Source organism: Lygodium microphyllum, chromosome 26 (genome assembly GCF_053477565.2).
Source record: "Lygodium microphyllum isolate KBCC chromosome 26, Lygodium_microphyllum_v1.1.10, whole genome shotgun sequence".
In the NCBI taxonomy this organism is placed as follows: Eukaryota; Viridiplantae; Streptophyta; class Polypodiopsida; order Schizaeales; family Lygodiaceae; genus Lygodium; species Lygodium microphyllum.
Window position 1 is genome coordinate 44329983 of NC_141160.1, and position 16629 is coordinate 44346611.

At 40.6% G+C, this 16629-nt stretch overlaps 1 pseudogene; it reads left to right on the forward strand.

Annotated features, from left to right (window-relative positions):
* Positions 1 to 4952: 4952 nt before the first annotated feature.
* LOC148013208 (prohibitin-3, mitochondrial pseudogene) lies at positions 4953 to 6251 on the forward strand (annotated as a pseudogene).
* The last annotated feature ends 10378 nt before the right edge of the window (positions 6252 to 16629 follow it).

The window sequence follows — 16629 nt, forward strand, 5'->3', positions numbered from 1 at the left end:
AATCAGCACTCGAAAGGAAGTTGGTGCCACATAGGATCCTCTTGGGAAGTCAAAAGCTCCTTGAGCATTAGTGGTCTTTGTGCACGCTCAATGGTTACATATGACATCTGCTTATTAAGCATGCTAGACTGAGGCTCTTTCTTTCGAATACTCATGTTTGGTTTCTTGCCTCGAGACTTGGAGTTTCTCTTAGATTTCCTCCTGTGCTTCGTTGCTTTTGATGCAATCTGGCCTTTGGCTGATAGAGGTGGTTTAACAGAGGGTTTTGATACCCAAATCCATCAGTTACTTGCATAATACACTTGAGCATGTAGCAACGCTTTGGATATCCATCTCGGCATTGTATTGGCTCTCCATCGATGCCTTCGTCTATAAGGCTTGGGCTTCTTTTGGGGTCTTTTGATATTTGTAAGTCCAAAGCCCACCGTCCTTGGCATTGTCTCTTGACCTTCTTGTTTCATGCATGGCCTCACTCACTGGTTCTCGTTGTTCACTTGTCAACTCTTCCAACAAGTCCTTGCTCTCATTAGTAGACTTGACTGTTATGTCAACACCTTCCTTGTCTTTCCCTCGAGGTTCGATGAGGTCACCCTTGCTAAAGGTCATGATTATCCTTACACCCAGTAGTGTCAGGTGTATCCTCTATGCTACATAGTTGGCCTCACACTTGGTTGCCCTTTTGAAGGGTCTTCCAAGGAGGGTTCCCTTCTCGCAATTAGCACTATTTGGAGGAACATGAAATATGATAGGCAAGCTTTCAGTTTCAATTGTCGCAAGGATTTTGCACTTCCCTATGAGTGCTTGTGGGTGTCCCCCGTAAGGGCTAAGAGTTGCATTAGTTGGTGTGAGCTCTGGATGGCCTAGTAGGATCCATGATTCATAGGTCAATATATTAAAATCTGCTCCTTCATCAATCAGAGCATCGATAGTATGCTCTCTTTTCGCGGTGAGCTTGACCCTAAGATAAGCAGGTGGTACTATGTCTTCATCTTACGGGTCTTGACTTGTAATTTAAGCCTTCTGACAAATGCCCTTGAGTCCCCAACTGCACGACCAGATGTGGATTCTCCACTGGTGTCTTGGATCTTCAGTGTAGTGCTATTCAAGGAGCATCTATCGTCAGGACTGTCATATCTAGTCATTCTCGCTATTGTAGCTTGATGTTGTTGCTTTCCGCTTTGACTAGATGCAGCCCGAATGCAACACGTATGTGTTTTTGCAGTGTGGCCTTTTTGCCCTTATTGGCTAGATGGGCCCATTGAGGTTCTAGGGTCTCTGTTTGTCTTTGTTCGGGTACGAGCTTTTGGTTGCTCTTTTGCAAGTGAGAATCCATGCTCGTGTAGAGCCATTACTACACTAGGTTCTATTTTGGAGGACCTGTCACGACGAGCGTTTTCTCTCCAACCTACTCGGGGGAGGTGTGGAGGGGACAGAGCCCCCTCTGCGGGGGTCCGGGGGGGCAATCCCCCCGGCCCGCAGGGCCGTTACGGTAAACACCATGTGCAGTTTGGAGAATCGTTTATAGCCAAATTTAGAACTACTTGCTTTAAGTTTCAACCCAGTGATCGATCTATGATATGGTTTCGGCTCTATATGGTCTCTTGGTCAGTTTCAGGGTCTGCAGGTTAAAATTTGAAAAAAAATCTAAATTAAGCCCAATAGGTCTGAATTGCAGGGGCCGAGCGTCCGATTCGGATCGTCCGAGGGCCGAGTAGAAAGGGCCGAATGTAACTGGTCTGAATGTCAAATTCAGCCAGTCTGAGTTTGGTTGTCTGCAGGTCGAGTGGGCCGAGGGCCGAGTCAGGTGGGCCGAGTCAAGTGGGCCGAGGCCGAATTTTGAAGTTGGTCCGAATGATCAATTCGGACGGGCCGAGCAGTGGGTATCCGAGTTGAGTGGGTCGAGTCAAGTGGTCCGAGTGGTAGTGGGCCGAGGGCCGATTCTAGGACTTGGCCTAGAATCGTCATCACTCGGACTAGCCGAACGCGGCACGACTCTGGTCGGCACAACGATAAATCGCTCGAATCACACGATTCAGGTCACGGCCTATCACACACATCTCCAGATCAAAGATATGGATGGAGGGAAAGAGTTGTATATACTTGGAATAGCCAATAAACTCCAAAATGCAAATCGGCCACCGAATCAAACCCTCATGTCCTATTATGACAACAGAAACCCTAATGCTTATTTTTCTTATTTTTCTTTGTTTTTTCCTACCCTAATGCACCCAAATCACAAAGCAAATAACTACCCTATTCCAACATGCTTTTCCAAATCCAAAAAACCAAAAACCTACTTGCTAAGGAGATTGAATACCTCTTCAAACTCCCTCACTTCCTACCTATCTACCTCAAGCACTGGTTCGGGGAAAACCCTTACTTTGATGCTCGATTCGAACCGCGCAAACGCTCAAAGCTTAAATCCGTTGGTCTCGGCAATGGAACCAAAATGTGGGAGCTTTCACTCAACCGCCAAGACCCACAGACTACTTATTGTTTCAAGCGTTCCAAGCCGAGCACTAATGGCTACCTCTCACATAGCTGACGCGCCATTCATATCTACAGGTGTAGTGAGCTTACCTCCATGCCGATCGAGTTACCTCCTCTCCAGCGCACTCGGGTAGCTCCACGATCCAAGTGCAAGCTTTAAGCAAGCTCCATCCTCAAGCTCCACGCTCCAAGCTCCATAGCCACGAGCAAGAGAAGAGAAGAGAAGAGAAGAGAAGAAGAGAGGGGAAGATAGAGAGCTTCTCCTCCCCGATCCCTCACCCTCACACACTCAGTCCCTCATACTCTCACACTCCCTCTGTCAAGCACAATCTCAAGCAAGCAAGAAGAAGAAGAAGAAGAAGAAGAAGAAGAGAGCCACTTTTGGCCACACACAAGAATGAGCTTCTCATTCACTTTTCAACTTTATATACAAAACCCTAAATCCCTTTTGGGCGGTCATCCCCTTCCCCTTTTTTACATGGCCAGACGTGGCCTAGGCCCTTTTTCCCATTGTCCTCCTATCTTCCTAGCTTCCTTCCTACTGCCCATCTACCTTTATAAATTGCATGGGTGAGAGCCCGGTGCTCCTTAAATTAAGTCATGATGCGCTTGCGCTCTTTTACAAAAGTATTGACTTGCGCTTTTCCTTGTGTGCCTTTCTCCCTTATTTAGGACTTTTCTGCGCTTCTTGTGTTTCTAGATTTTCCTTGTGCGCCTTTGTCTTACGTTTCACTTTGCCTTGGCCTTTGTCTTCTGCTTTTAGCTTTTCCAGATTTTCCACCTTGTTCGTCTACCGGTTAACAACCACTAGAGCTGGCCATAGATATTCTAGATATTTGGTTAAGTTTAAAAAGCATAATGTTCCCAATGGATGCACGCCCGTGACCTAAGTGTGTACCCCTCATTGCTCGCTCCACATTGAGCTAATAGCAATTGAGGACAATTGTTATCCCACCCTGGAGGTATGATACCAGGAGGCATATTCCACGGTGGATTCCATAAAACTATATTTATTTGCCGGGGCTTGTACACAAGGCAAATTCCTTGTGTGAGAAGAAATTACGGTTAGGATAGAGTTCTAACCTATTTAATTATTTTGTAGAGCTGAAGACCGCTAGGTATTCACTAGAAGAAATTAAGGTTAGGATAGAGTTCTAACCTATTTAATTATTTTGTAGCTGAAGACTGCTAGGTATTCACTAGAGGAGATTGCACCCAATTGGTCTTTTTGTCTCATGTTGTGCAAACTCTTTTCTTGCTTTTATGAAGCTTTTGTAGAGTTCTTTGTTCTTGGGGACCTTCCGACGTTCACTACACGTGCATCCAACATCCAATTTGTGCACTAGATGTGTACTCGATCACCAACAATCTTGCATAACAAATGGAATATTGAAGATACAAAACTATGACAATTAGACATTGCACCATAACTAAGAACAATTAGAAACCAAAATTGAACATTGAGTAGAAAAGCAAACACCAAAATCGGTATTCATTCTTTATTGAATCAATAAAAGACTCATTTGAAAGCATCATCAAGGCATTTTGAGCACAATCATTATCCATTCACTTTCGGACAGATTCTAGTCATCAATGTAACCTAGCAGTGATTGGTCAGATGATATCATCATGACTGTCCAAATCTCTTAAGTAAGTTATGATTAACACTCAATAACTTTAAGGTTTCAACATGCTCAATAATGACATTATTTTTGTAGGGACCTTTTGAAAGTTCAAGAGCTCAATGTAGAAGGCTTTTAATGCCATTGCACAGAGCTTGCTTATTGCCTCACTTTCAGTCTTAAACACTTAAGTCGCCTAAACAAGAAGTTATTAAAGGACAATTTTTACAAAGAAGTGTTGTTCTCTTGGACATAAGGACCTATGATGACAACCCTTTGGTGCCTTGAGATCTAGAGTGTGAAATTGTCATTTGATGGTTGATGTTGTTGTATGGAGCACCTATTTGCTTTGCATTGTTTATCTTTTAAATGCAGTCTTCTTGGTGAATCCTTTGATTTTGTCTCCCAAAACACTAGTTTTGAAAAAAAAGTGCAAGACATCGAATCCCCCTTCTTCTTCACTCTAACTCTTGACCACTTGTTTGCACACTTGGTCATTAGTTCTCCCAATTTGTTAGGACCCATAAAGGAAAATCAACGCATTTCCATTTCGTGTGCTTTGGCTCTTTGGTCATCCAAACATGTCATTGGTGTGTCTTAGGTGGACACGATGATGCACAACATGATGGGACCCCAAAATCTACTGAAACAATTCTCAACCACATTTGGACACAGACATTCCACAAACACATGGACATGCGGCATGCCCATCCATGCAAACCATGCTTCATGCATTGCCACTTCTAGATAAAAACTCGTGTTGACACACACCTTTGGTCTTCCACTAAGGTTTGTGTGTCTATGTGTGGCGAAGCTTTATGTCTAAGGTTGGTGTCTATATATAGGCCTGTGCAATGAATGTTTCGTGTCTGTCCCATTTGTATATGTCTGCTTGTGAAGGTTTGTAGGGCTTTGTCAGGGCTTTAGACTCCCTTCTGTCTCTGTCCTCGCGCTCGAAGCTGCAGGAGAAGCCATGAATGCAGGTGCGCAGCAGATGCTCTCTGGCCTGGCCAAGGTCGCCATCGCCCTGGGAGCTGGAGGAAGCCTCGCCGCAGCCTCCCTCTACACAGTCGACGGTGGCCACCGCGCCATCATCTTCGACCGCCTGCGCGGCATCCTCCCTACCACCACTGATGAGGGCACGCATTTCATCATCCCTGGGCTCCAGAAGCCCTACATCATGGAAGTCCGCACCCGGCCTCGCAGCATCAGCACCATCACAGGAACCAAGGACCTGCAGATGGTTAACCTAACCCTCCGATTGCTGTCGCGGCCCGATGTCGATGCCCTCCCAGTCATATTCCAAAACCTGGGGCTTGACTACGATGAGAGAGTGCTTCCGTCTATTGGTAACGAGGTTCTCAAGGCGGTCGTGGCCCAGTTCAATGCTGATCAGCTTCTTACTGAGCGGCCGCAGGTTTCGGCCCTTGTCCGTGAGAGCCTCACCCAGCGTGCAAAGGATTTCAACATTCTCTTGGATGATGTTGCCATTACGCATCTTTCGTATGGCCCGGAGTTCTCACGGGCCGTTGAGGCGAAGCAGGTTGCCCAACAGGAGGCTGAGCGGTCAAAGTTTGTTGTGGCTAAGGCAGAGCAAGAGAGACGTGCTGCTATCATTCGTGCGGAGGGTGAGAGTGAAGCTGCGAAGTTGATCTCGGAAGCAACAGCGCAAGCCGGGTTTGGGCTCATTCAGCTTAGGCGACTTGAGGCTGCCAGGGAAATTGCAGCAAACCTATCCCACAATAGAAATGTCATCTATGTTCCTTCAGGTAACAGTATGCTACTAGGGCTGAATCAACCGGGCAACTAGACAGGTTGGCCTTACAGCTTGTCTATCTCGTCAGTGGTCTAGTTTTCCAATAGTTGAATATCACTGGCAACTGCCAATAAGAACATTGCGGATTTTTTGTCATCAGTTAAGCCTCACAGCATGGTTTATTTCGGTAAGTGAGGTCCCAATGTCTACCATGAGTAAACATGTCTTTACACCTTTCAAGGTCAGTTCCTGACAGTAATTTTTTTTAAAAAATTTCCCCTTGATATGCTTATCAGAACTTAAAGTAATTGTGGCGTTTTGTTAAACTCATAATCAAAAGGCCTTTGGAAAGCACGCAATGTAAGCTTGATAGAACCTTTCAATTGCAAGTTCCTTTACATTCTTTTGATCCTAGCTGATGGTTGCCTTAGAGTGCATCAATATAGGTGGCGTTTTGTTAAACTCATAATCAAAAGGCCTTTGGAAAGCACGCAATGTAAGCTTGATAGAACCTTTCAATTGCAAGTTCCTTTACATTCTTTTGATCCTAGCTGATGGTTGCCTTAGAGTGCATCAATATAGGCGGATGTGACATAATTTGCAGCTTTGTTTGATAAGTAAAGAATGTAACAAATTCAAAGAATTAGAGTAAGTCTTAGCTGCATTTTATCCCAGTTCTTTGTAGTTTACAGAATCATCATAATGGAGAGGAAATTTGATTACTGAGAAGATTGTGAACATTAGTTGCAGGTTTTGATTTGGTTTATAGTTACTTGCCAAATTTAAGCTCTCTGGAAGAGGGAATATTTGAAATTGCAAATGTCCGAGGCCATTTATGGTTTAAGGGTTGGCAATATCAATGATGTAGGAACTTCCTCTGCAGTCTAGTTGGACTAGTGATGGTCAACTTGAATATCTGTTCAGTACTGTGCCAAACTTGTACTGTGGCTACTGCCACTGTTGTTGTCCTTTTTTTTGGGTGGGGTTTTAGATGCGCTGCAGTCAGCTAAAAGTGAATTGATATGTGGTATTGCTAAATGTTTGCTCATGAGTTTGTTTCTACCTTGATTTGTCTACTTGTTTCTTTGCTTGTTGGCTTTTCAAGCAGGAAACTGAGTGGAAAACTAATTATGTACATCTAGCATAAAACGCATGGAAGGGTATGACTTGAGCCTTTGAAGTCCTTGTAATGAGTATTTTGTTGTACACTTCCTTGAGAACTGTGGTGTACAAGAAGTATTGGACATCTGCCACCACTCAAATATCTTTTGGCAAATTATTAGTCTCCGTTAAACTGGTTAGACCTATTTTACATGAGGTCTTGCTTCAGTTATGGACTGTTTGTGGGAGGTGCATTGCCTAGAATATGGACCAAATAAAGAGAATAAATGTTCTGGCCAATTTCTTATTGCTTGTACTATTTAGTTATAGTAAAACTTGCTGCATCAGGTAATCATCTGTCAGGACTGCTTGAGGCAGGTCTTTACAGGGAATGAGTGGAGGCCTACGATTGCAACAGGAAGTGATGACCTATTCCATCAGATGTGTACAGGATACTACATTTGAATCGTATGTTTAAACTAGATCTATAGGAAAGAGCAACTCAAACTCACAGCTGGGTGAAATATCAAAGATGAACTGAAATCTGATGCTCAATGGTATGATAAGAGCCCAGGCATGCCCACTTGGATGGTGTAAAAGAAATGCAGAAAAGTAGGGCCTGCTGTAAAGAGAATTTGGAATTCTCAGACTTCAAGCTGAGATGTGGGGGTGTAGCCATCACATAAGTGGAATCACAGCTGTTGGGGTGTATTTTGAAGAGGGCCGAGTGTCTAGCCGCAAATTATTAGCTAGGAATGTAGAATATCTGCTGGAATTGACTGTTGCCTCATAGCACCCTGTCTGACCTGGTTGGACTTGCTGTGTAGCTGTCATGTCAAAGAGCAAGTCTGCCTGCCTGCTAGCCACATTGATTTTTGCTGGGTAAAAAATCTTGCAAGTCAGACACGAGATGCTGTTCATAATCCTCAGCAAGATTACAGTTTCACGTTCTGCCCGGCATTAAATGAAGAGAATCTCTATCAGCTTCATTCAGTCACAGTAAACTAAGATTTCTAAGACTCCTTATTACATGGTTTGTGATCAACAATGAGGGGGAATTGTGGATGTAATAGCAGGAAAGTTTCTTCTAGTGAGGGTCAGGACTATGATTCTTGAAATGCGGTCTATTGTGGTTGAAGTATGTATCTTTCATATGGGTTGGAAGGCTCCAAGTAGTAGTTGATTCTGCTTGCTTGTCATCGACCATGAAGGGTCCCAATGGCTTAGGGGCTACATCTTTGGATGGTCTTAGCTCATAACTTGTCAATCATTGCCTTGTATTTTTTGATATAACCCTATGCACACCATGGGGAGGGGTAGTCTTTGAGTGTTTGTTTGCTTTTGTTTTAAGACTTGGCAATACCCTTTACTCTTGGGACCAACTAGTTTGATCAACATCTTTGAATAGCTACGTATTGACTAGTGTATCTCCAAGGCTCATAGGAGAGGATGTAGATTGGGCATAAGAATCTCATTGTTGAAAGTATTTTTGCATATACTTTGCGTGAACTTGCACTTGCTTTGTTGAAGAATGCAAAAATCCCATTCTTCGAGTAGGTAGTGAGGTCAAATTGAAGGGCATGATGAATATCCAAGAAGGCAAGATGTGAGGTAGGTGCAAGATAGTGGAATCAATGGAGTTTGAAGTGCATGACAAATTTTCAAGAAGGCAAGGTGTGAAGACTAGTGCAAGACAATGCAAGCAATAGAACAATCTCGATAATAAGAAAATTGTGTTAAGATGATGGAATGAGGAAGGAATCCAAGTAGCAATAAAAGGCTAGATACACATACACTAGCCAATCTGACATGCAGAAGGAAGGGGTGTTCAATCGACATGTTGGTAAGGGATTGGACTTGCAAAATGTGCATGACAGATAGTTTTGGATGGGGGATATCCCTTGTTTAAGGGTGAAGTGCGTGCACAAGCCACAAATAGACAACCACCTTTATTTAAAAAGGCGTGCAATGGCTAACATGTTTTGAGTCTTCAACCAATATGTGGAAATTTTAGGGCATTAACTAGTGGGTGGTTGTTCATTTTGGTCACACTCGATGTGTAAGCAAAAGCTTGGATTGTTTTATGGGCAGCTAGGGCTTTTGGTCTTGTGTAAATGGTATAACCAATGAGATGGTCAATGTTGGTATGTCATGCGGATTGTGTAAGACGGTTGTGTAACGAAGTGATGAGTGTTTTCCATGTCCCACCTTTCATAGACACATTATTGTTAAGCATGCACTAACCATAGTGGCATATAGGTAAACACTGGTAAGTGCCATTATTGTTGCCAAACAACACCACAATTTCTCTTGTAGCATTCTCTTAGGGATGATGCAAATGGCGACACCATGCTCTTCACCTTTACATCATGATGACCATTCCACTGTGTGATGATTGAATTGGAACCGCCATAATTTTCGGTACCTACTCGAAGGGGGAATCCAAAGACTGAAAAGAAAGGTTTTGAAGGCAAGAGCGGTTTGGCAACTTAGTGAGAGCATTTGATAGTCAACCAAAGCTCCATGTGAAGGATCTCTTATGCTTGAGAGCATAATTAGGGTCATGAAATGGGGGGAGAAATATGGTACCTTGTTTGAAGGGAGAGAAAAAGGAAAGTATGATCTTAAAGATCAAATAAGAGCAAGCAGAATAAGCTCAAGGATAGATACACATGGCCTTCTTGGTTTATGTTATTGATTCAATAGTTTTTCCCATTGATGGGCGTTTGATACTTATGAAAGGTTTCAAAAGTTTTACTGTCAACTATTTGACCCTTGTATGTCAGTCAAGTCTTAACAGCTCGACCCATGTAGCAACAAATAAATGCGACCTCTAAATGATATCTTGATTCGATAATTCATTTGGTGATTCCATGGCCACCAAATAAGCCCCAAGTAGTAGTGAACATCTACAGTGTTCTATGATTGTGGATTCATTGGTTGCATTTGCTAGGTGTTAAGTTGGGCTTTAAAAAGTTATTTTCTCCTTGGCCTTTGTAGCACCTAGGGTGTTGGCAACGTTACCATGTGAGTTGGCTAGTGTAAAAGTGCATAGGCAACAATGTAACCATGCCACACTTGCCAAGTAATTTTTGCCACGTCTTTCTTGTGCCAACTTTAGTAGGTCATCAATCACTTGATGTCACATGGCACAATTGTTAGTGCAGTGCCCTTTCCCACAAGCCTAGAGGTATGCACAATTGCCAACATGAGTAGGATGCCACCCAGGGAACACTTGCATGCCATACTAGTGTAAAGGGCATGTGGGGACGCTTGGCTAATGTATTTGTCCTTCCAAATAAGAACGTTATTAGATAAGAATACAATGAATCTTTCAAGTTTCATAAACAAATTTCATTAGAGCCCTCTAAAATTGAATATTTAGGACACCTTAAAATTTTATAGTTATAAGGTGGACCAAAAAAGTTGAGCATGACACATGAAATGTATATTGATCCACATGCTATGTGTGCACAACAAGCCAAAGTCAAATGGTCATTGCTTGTCCAACACTCTAAACCAACATTGCAAAAAGCCATAAAGCTTGCTTCACCATTTGAAGGTCAAGTTAACACTAGTACAACTTCTTGTGCATAGAGAACAAATGAGAACCACAAATGGATCAACCAAACATTAAAAGTATAATTTCTTCTACCTAAAAATTTGACCTAAGGACAAAGTAGCAGGAGCATTTTGACATTCTCATAGTATTCGAACAACATAAAAAGAAAAAGGAATCAACTAGCAATGATGAATGAGATATAATTGACGTATGACAAGATTCCACATGGTACATGCTCATCTCACGTGAAGCAATCATACAATGATGTGGTGTGTGCCTCCCATTCACTATCTTGTATATAGACGATATCATGGAGCATGCATGAGTGTTTGTACAAGCAAAACTTTAGGTAGCACATGTAATATGGCTAAATAACAGTAGTGAACAAAAAGGAAACGCGGAATGTTATCCTATGGACCTCATGTGTTTGGACCTTGTGCTAAATGACCACAAAATAGGCATTTCCAAAAGTTACTATGTTGAATGTAGATACAATTTTTTAGAGAACTTCTTGAGAGCATAGTCACATAAACAATGGCATGAAATTTATTGCGCAAAAACTAGATAAGTGCTTTGAAAGGGGAAGAATTGACTTGATCTACTTCATTCTTAAGAAGCTCTTCAAGCCATTTCTTAAGCTTATATTAGTGTCATCCTCATTTCTATGAGGTGATTTGTTGGAGGAATTACATTTGAGAAGCTTCATTCTTTGTTCCTTAGTTGGGGATCATGAAGTTGGTTGGCATTGTTTAATGTGTAAAAAACTCACATATGATTTCTCACTAATTTAAAAGTTGCTACAAGATCGATTGGGTTATGTCTTTCAAACTTATACACACCCTACTCTTGTTCATTTTAGTGCTATGCACTCAGCTTTTGTTCTTGTTCTTTTCATTTCATTGATAGTAGAGTTATTACCTTTTGTCTTGCTCCATTTTTGCTGATATGAACTTGCTTTGTCCTTTAGTAGTTGTTCCAAGAATTGGCACTAGAGCCACCATTCCATGCTCCTTTGCAAGATCTTTTTTGCACAAGCTCAATAAGTCAAATTGCTTGACCCTTCTAGATGAACTTGGCTCTTCTAGAACTCACTAAGCAAACTTTTGGAAGCCCATGCATGAAGCATACATGCCTTGGAAGCATCACACATTATTCAAGTTGGTTCAATGTGTTTTTGCAATCCATGACTAGTGTATAACTTTTTGTGATAGTTTTGCTATATTAAGATAAATCTCAAGTCTTGCATAAGTCATGTCTATCTTCTCTAACTTCAACAAACTTACTTTATTGTTGTGGATATGATTTTCTCTATAATTTGTACTTTTTTCCAATTTCATACAATAGATCAAGAATCATTTGTGTGTGTTGTGTGTGTGTGTGTGTTTTTTTTTTTTTTTTGGAGGTAAGACACCTAAACACCCATAAGAAGGGGTGCCTCCCCTCTAAGTATTGGTGGAGAGATAAAGAAGAGTCACATTGGCATTGCTCTTATTTATATAGGATGGCTTGCAAGACCAATGACCAGCTGAGCTTGATCTCACTAGGACCCCCCTCCTCCTCAACCTTATTAAGGAGGAGGATGAATCAAGCGAGTGGGCAATATCTTAGATTTTCATCAACACACCATATGAACATACATAGATGATCAATTGATGCACTTAGAAAGGCTGGAACCCACAACCTCATGATTGTGAGCAAAAGTTTCAAACGCTAGGCTATCATGTGTTGAACAATAGTCATTTATGTAATGCAAGTCCAATCGTATATAAAATACAAGGAAAGTAGTGATCAATGTGATAACACTAAAATTATTTTTTATTGCGGTTATAAAGATGAAGATCATATTAATAAGGATTATTTGAAGTTGCAAGAAAAGGAGGAGAAGAAGAAAGGGCAAGGTCTAGTAATCGAGGTACTAGATTCTAGTGTTGAGAATGACTTTCTATACATTAATGTTTAGGAAGACTAGGCGTTCATCACATAGTCAATTTGTAATCCTTTTATGCACGATTCATTTATAGTTTTTGATAATGGTGCTAGTAAGCATCATTATCCACATAAGGTGTCATTTTGCTCTTTGGGAATGTTAGTTTTAAAGGATTACAGAAGAAAGTTTTATAGTTATACTTCTTAGCTCATAGGTATAGAAATTTTAATCTAAATGATGATGCCAATATGTTGCATGAGGGCCCTTATACCAAGGGATTTATATGTTCTTATGTCTACTTTTGTAAGATGCCACATACTTTTATGCATGATTCATTTATAGTTTTTGATAGTGGTGCTAGTAAGCATCATTATCCACATAAGGTGTCATTTTGCTCTTTGGGAATGTCAGTTTTTAAGGATTATAGAAGAAAGTTTTACAGTTATGCTTCTTAGCTCATATGTATAGAAATTTTAATCTAAATGATGATGTCAATATGTTGCATGAGGGCCCTTATACCAAGGGATTTATATGTTCTTATGTCTACTTTTGAAAGATGCCACATGGTATCATGTACATTTAGGACACTTGAATTATGGTTTCTTAATGTGCTTTGCTAGGCAAGACATTGATAATTTTTTTTTTGATTTGCCACAATTGTAGGTTTTGTAAGAAACACGAATTGTGAGGATTGTATTCTTAAAATACAAAGTATTCTATTCCCTAAGGATGGTTCAGTTAGAGAAACTAAAAAATTATAAGTTGTATTGATAAGTGATCTTTGTCATCCTATTAAGAACCTTCTTGATTATTTGGGTATTTATCCTTCTTGACATTCCTTGATGATTGTAAGACCCTTTGAAGCTGAAAGGGGTAGATGTGTTCATGTGAAGTTTAGTAGTTTTTGTCTGGGGTTGAGATCATACTACATACACATTGTGAAGGGAAGTACATGTCTAAGGAGTTGGATGTGTTTATGCCTAAAAAAGTCATCAAGCATCAACATATAATATCTTATATTCTATAACAAAATGGAGTGATTGAGAGGATAAATAGATCTCTAATGGAGATGTCATAATAATGAAAGTGTAGAACATGGCTTGTAACTTAAAGCTATATGTGGTGCTAATTATAGATTGAATGGGTGCCCAACCAAGGCTTCGTAAATAGTTATGCCTTATGAGGCATGGCATGGCATAAGCCTTCCATTTCATATCTCCATCATTTTGGATACTTAACTTATAATATTGTACTTGAAAACAACACAAAAAGATTATAAGGATATGAATGCCTTCTTGAATACCATATTAGAGAATTTGGAAAATTTCCAAGTCCCAATTTGAAATAGGTGATAAACATTTGACCATGTGGCTAAATCTTGAACTATATTTGAAAGTGGAATTTGGGAAGATAGTTTATATAGTATTTAGGGTAGACTCCACCTTGCAGTAAGACAACAAGATTTGACCATGTGGTCAAATAATAAAGGTATTGAGGGTTCCCAAAGTATATGGAAATTCCCAAATTTCCTAATTTAGTGTTCTTATGGGATATAACAATGAAAGTAAGTGACATAACTTTATACCCTTGGTCAATGAAGAATGTGATTATTTGTAAGGATGTGATATTTGCTTATTATTGTTGGGGATTAAAGGCCACATATGCCTAGCCATCTATATTGATCTTGTACTTATTTCCCACACACCTATACACGACAGGTGGTGGTTGCTCATCATTGTCACTTTATTCTTTATTCTTTACTATGATAATAGAATAAGGGAAGGCAGGTCACACAATGCAACTATTGGAGTTCCCATATACGGTTTTGCACTCTCTTATTGCTCTAACCTCTGTAGCTCTTGCTTCTTACTTTTGCTTGTACTCTCATTCTTGCTCACACTTTTCACCTTTCAACTGGTATCACAATAGGCATTCATGGAGCTTCATCCCTTCTTCTTCAACCTGGAAAAGAGAGCTTCAATTGAGCTTCCATGGTAGCCACCTCTTCGTCCGATTAAGGTATGTAGTAGCTTCCCCCCTTTTCCAACTTCGTCCAATTAAGGTATGTAGTAGCTTCATCCCTTCTTCTTCAACCTGGAAAAGAGAGCTTCAATTGAGCTTCCATGGTAGCCACCTCTTCGTCCGATTAAGGTATGTAGTAGCTTCCCCCTTTTCCAACTTGTTTCCTAGTATTATGAGCACCTTCTCTTAGTGTCAAGTGACTCCGAAGGGTCAGTAGCTGTGGGAGAAGACCTAGCAACAACCTTGCATCTTTTGGTGCAAATTTAGGGGCTATTCCCTACATTATTTGCCTCAACCATTGGCTTCTCCTGCTCCTATTGCTTGTTGTCTAGTACTTGGGGTTTCTTCCTAGCACTTTGCACTCTGTCTTGGACATTATTTTGGGTAGAACTGATCGGCCATTGACTTATCGTTGTGGATAGACCTACTTTTCATAGTTTTAGGTAGCAAACTCTTGAAGATTAATGCTTCTCTAATGCTTATCCACTGAAAATTCAATTGTAGGATGATGTATTAATGCTTGGGAAGGCTCTATGTATTGGTTAGACCTTGCTTTGCTCAGGCATTGGAAGATTTATTGCTGTAATATCATGTGGACACAATAGGCATACAACTTGAATGCTTCTGTATTTGATGCACCTACATGCTACCTATCAGGATGCTACATGGACATAGGGATGGTTGCCATTGATGTACATGCATGATTATGCTCTTGTTGAGCTTTGAGCTTTGGTTTTAAGCTTAGTTATATACCTACTTGCAGTGGCTACTTGGTTCATTGGTTTCTTAGTTATGAGCTTGAAGACCTATTGTATGTATATGCTCCTGGATGTATACTTGATGTACTTGGGCTTCCTAGATGCTATGAGCTTTATGTATTGATCTTACTTTGACATTCCATATTTGCTTCAATGGGAGTACTTTAGCATTTCCTTGCAAATCTTGGTTCATTAGAGATTAGTGGGGGTGTCTCTTATTTATCTACATGCTCAATTGGTTTATGCGTACAATGTCTTTGCTGACATTGTCTATTGTGGGCTGATCTATTTTTACTTTGGATACTTAGTACTTATTCTTGATAGCAAGTTGACAGTGGTGGATACATGCTTGTTAAGCACTTTGGCATGCATCTACGTATCTAACACCTTTGGATATCTGACATGCATCTATGTGACACCTTTGGATATTTGACATGCATCTATGTATCTGACACCTTTGGATATTTGATACTTAGTGATTTATGCTCTTTCTTGACACTACTAGTTGCATTGTACATCTTGATTGCTATCTAGATTTCCTTGGTAGTGGGAGCTTGTCATTTTGGAATTTGCTTACAGTTCCAAACTCTGTTACTATAGTTTATGGATGACAATGTTGAAACTCAGTTTTGAGCCGTTTTGTTGAGGGCAACTACTTGGTTTGAGCAGTTTATGCAATTATTTTGTGGACAACCATACATTATATTGCACCCCATTATTGGGGGAGGGGGGACTTGTATCAAGCCACTATCCATTGGGGCTCAAAGGAATGATCAAAACAAGAGTTAGATTGAAAAAAAAGAAATCTATCTCGAATTCACACTATACATTGTAGACACTTTTTTGGATTACAGACACATTGTCCTAAGTCCATAGCTTAGGCACAAAATTGACAAGACAAATCATGTCCACACTTTGCAATCCAAATATCTTGTTGCAATAATACAAGGCAAAATACCAAAATCTAGCAATACAAAAACAATCTATAGATGCTTTTGATGATGTCTCCAAGTACTTTAACCCAAAACCCTTGTCAATCTTTTTGTTCCCGACTCAATTGCAAGAGTAAATCCCCTCCTCAAATACACCTACATCAATAGGTATGCATACATGCCATAGCCCAAATTTGAATGTAAGAGAGGGAGTGTTGTGGCACTGCATGTCCACCCACAAAAAACCTATGTCATTTTTATTTCTTACAGGTTTTAGGGTGTTGAGTATTCAATGTATTGTTGGTGTTGTTTGTAGTGTGCTTAATGTCTCCAAGTACTTTAACCCAAAACCCTTGTCAATCTTTTTGTTCCCGACTCAATTGCAAGAGTAAATCCCCTCCTCAAATACACCTACATCAATAGGTATGCATACATGCCATAGCCCAAATTTGAATGTAA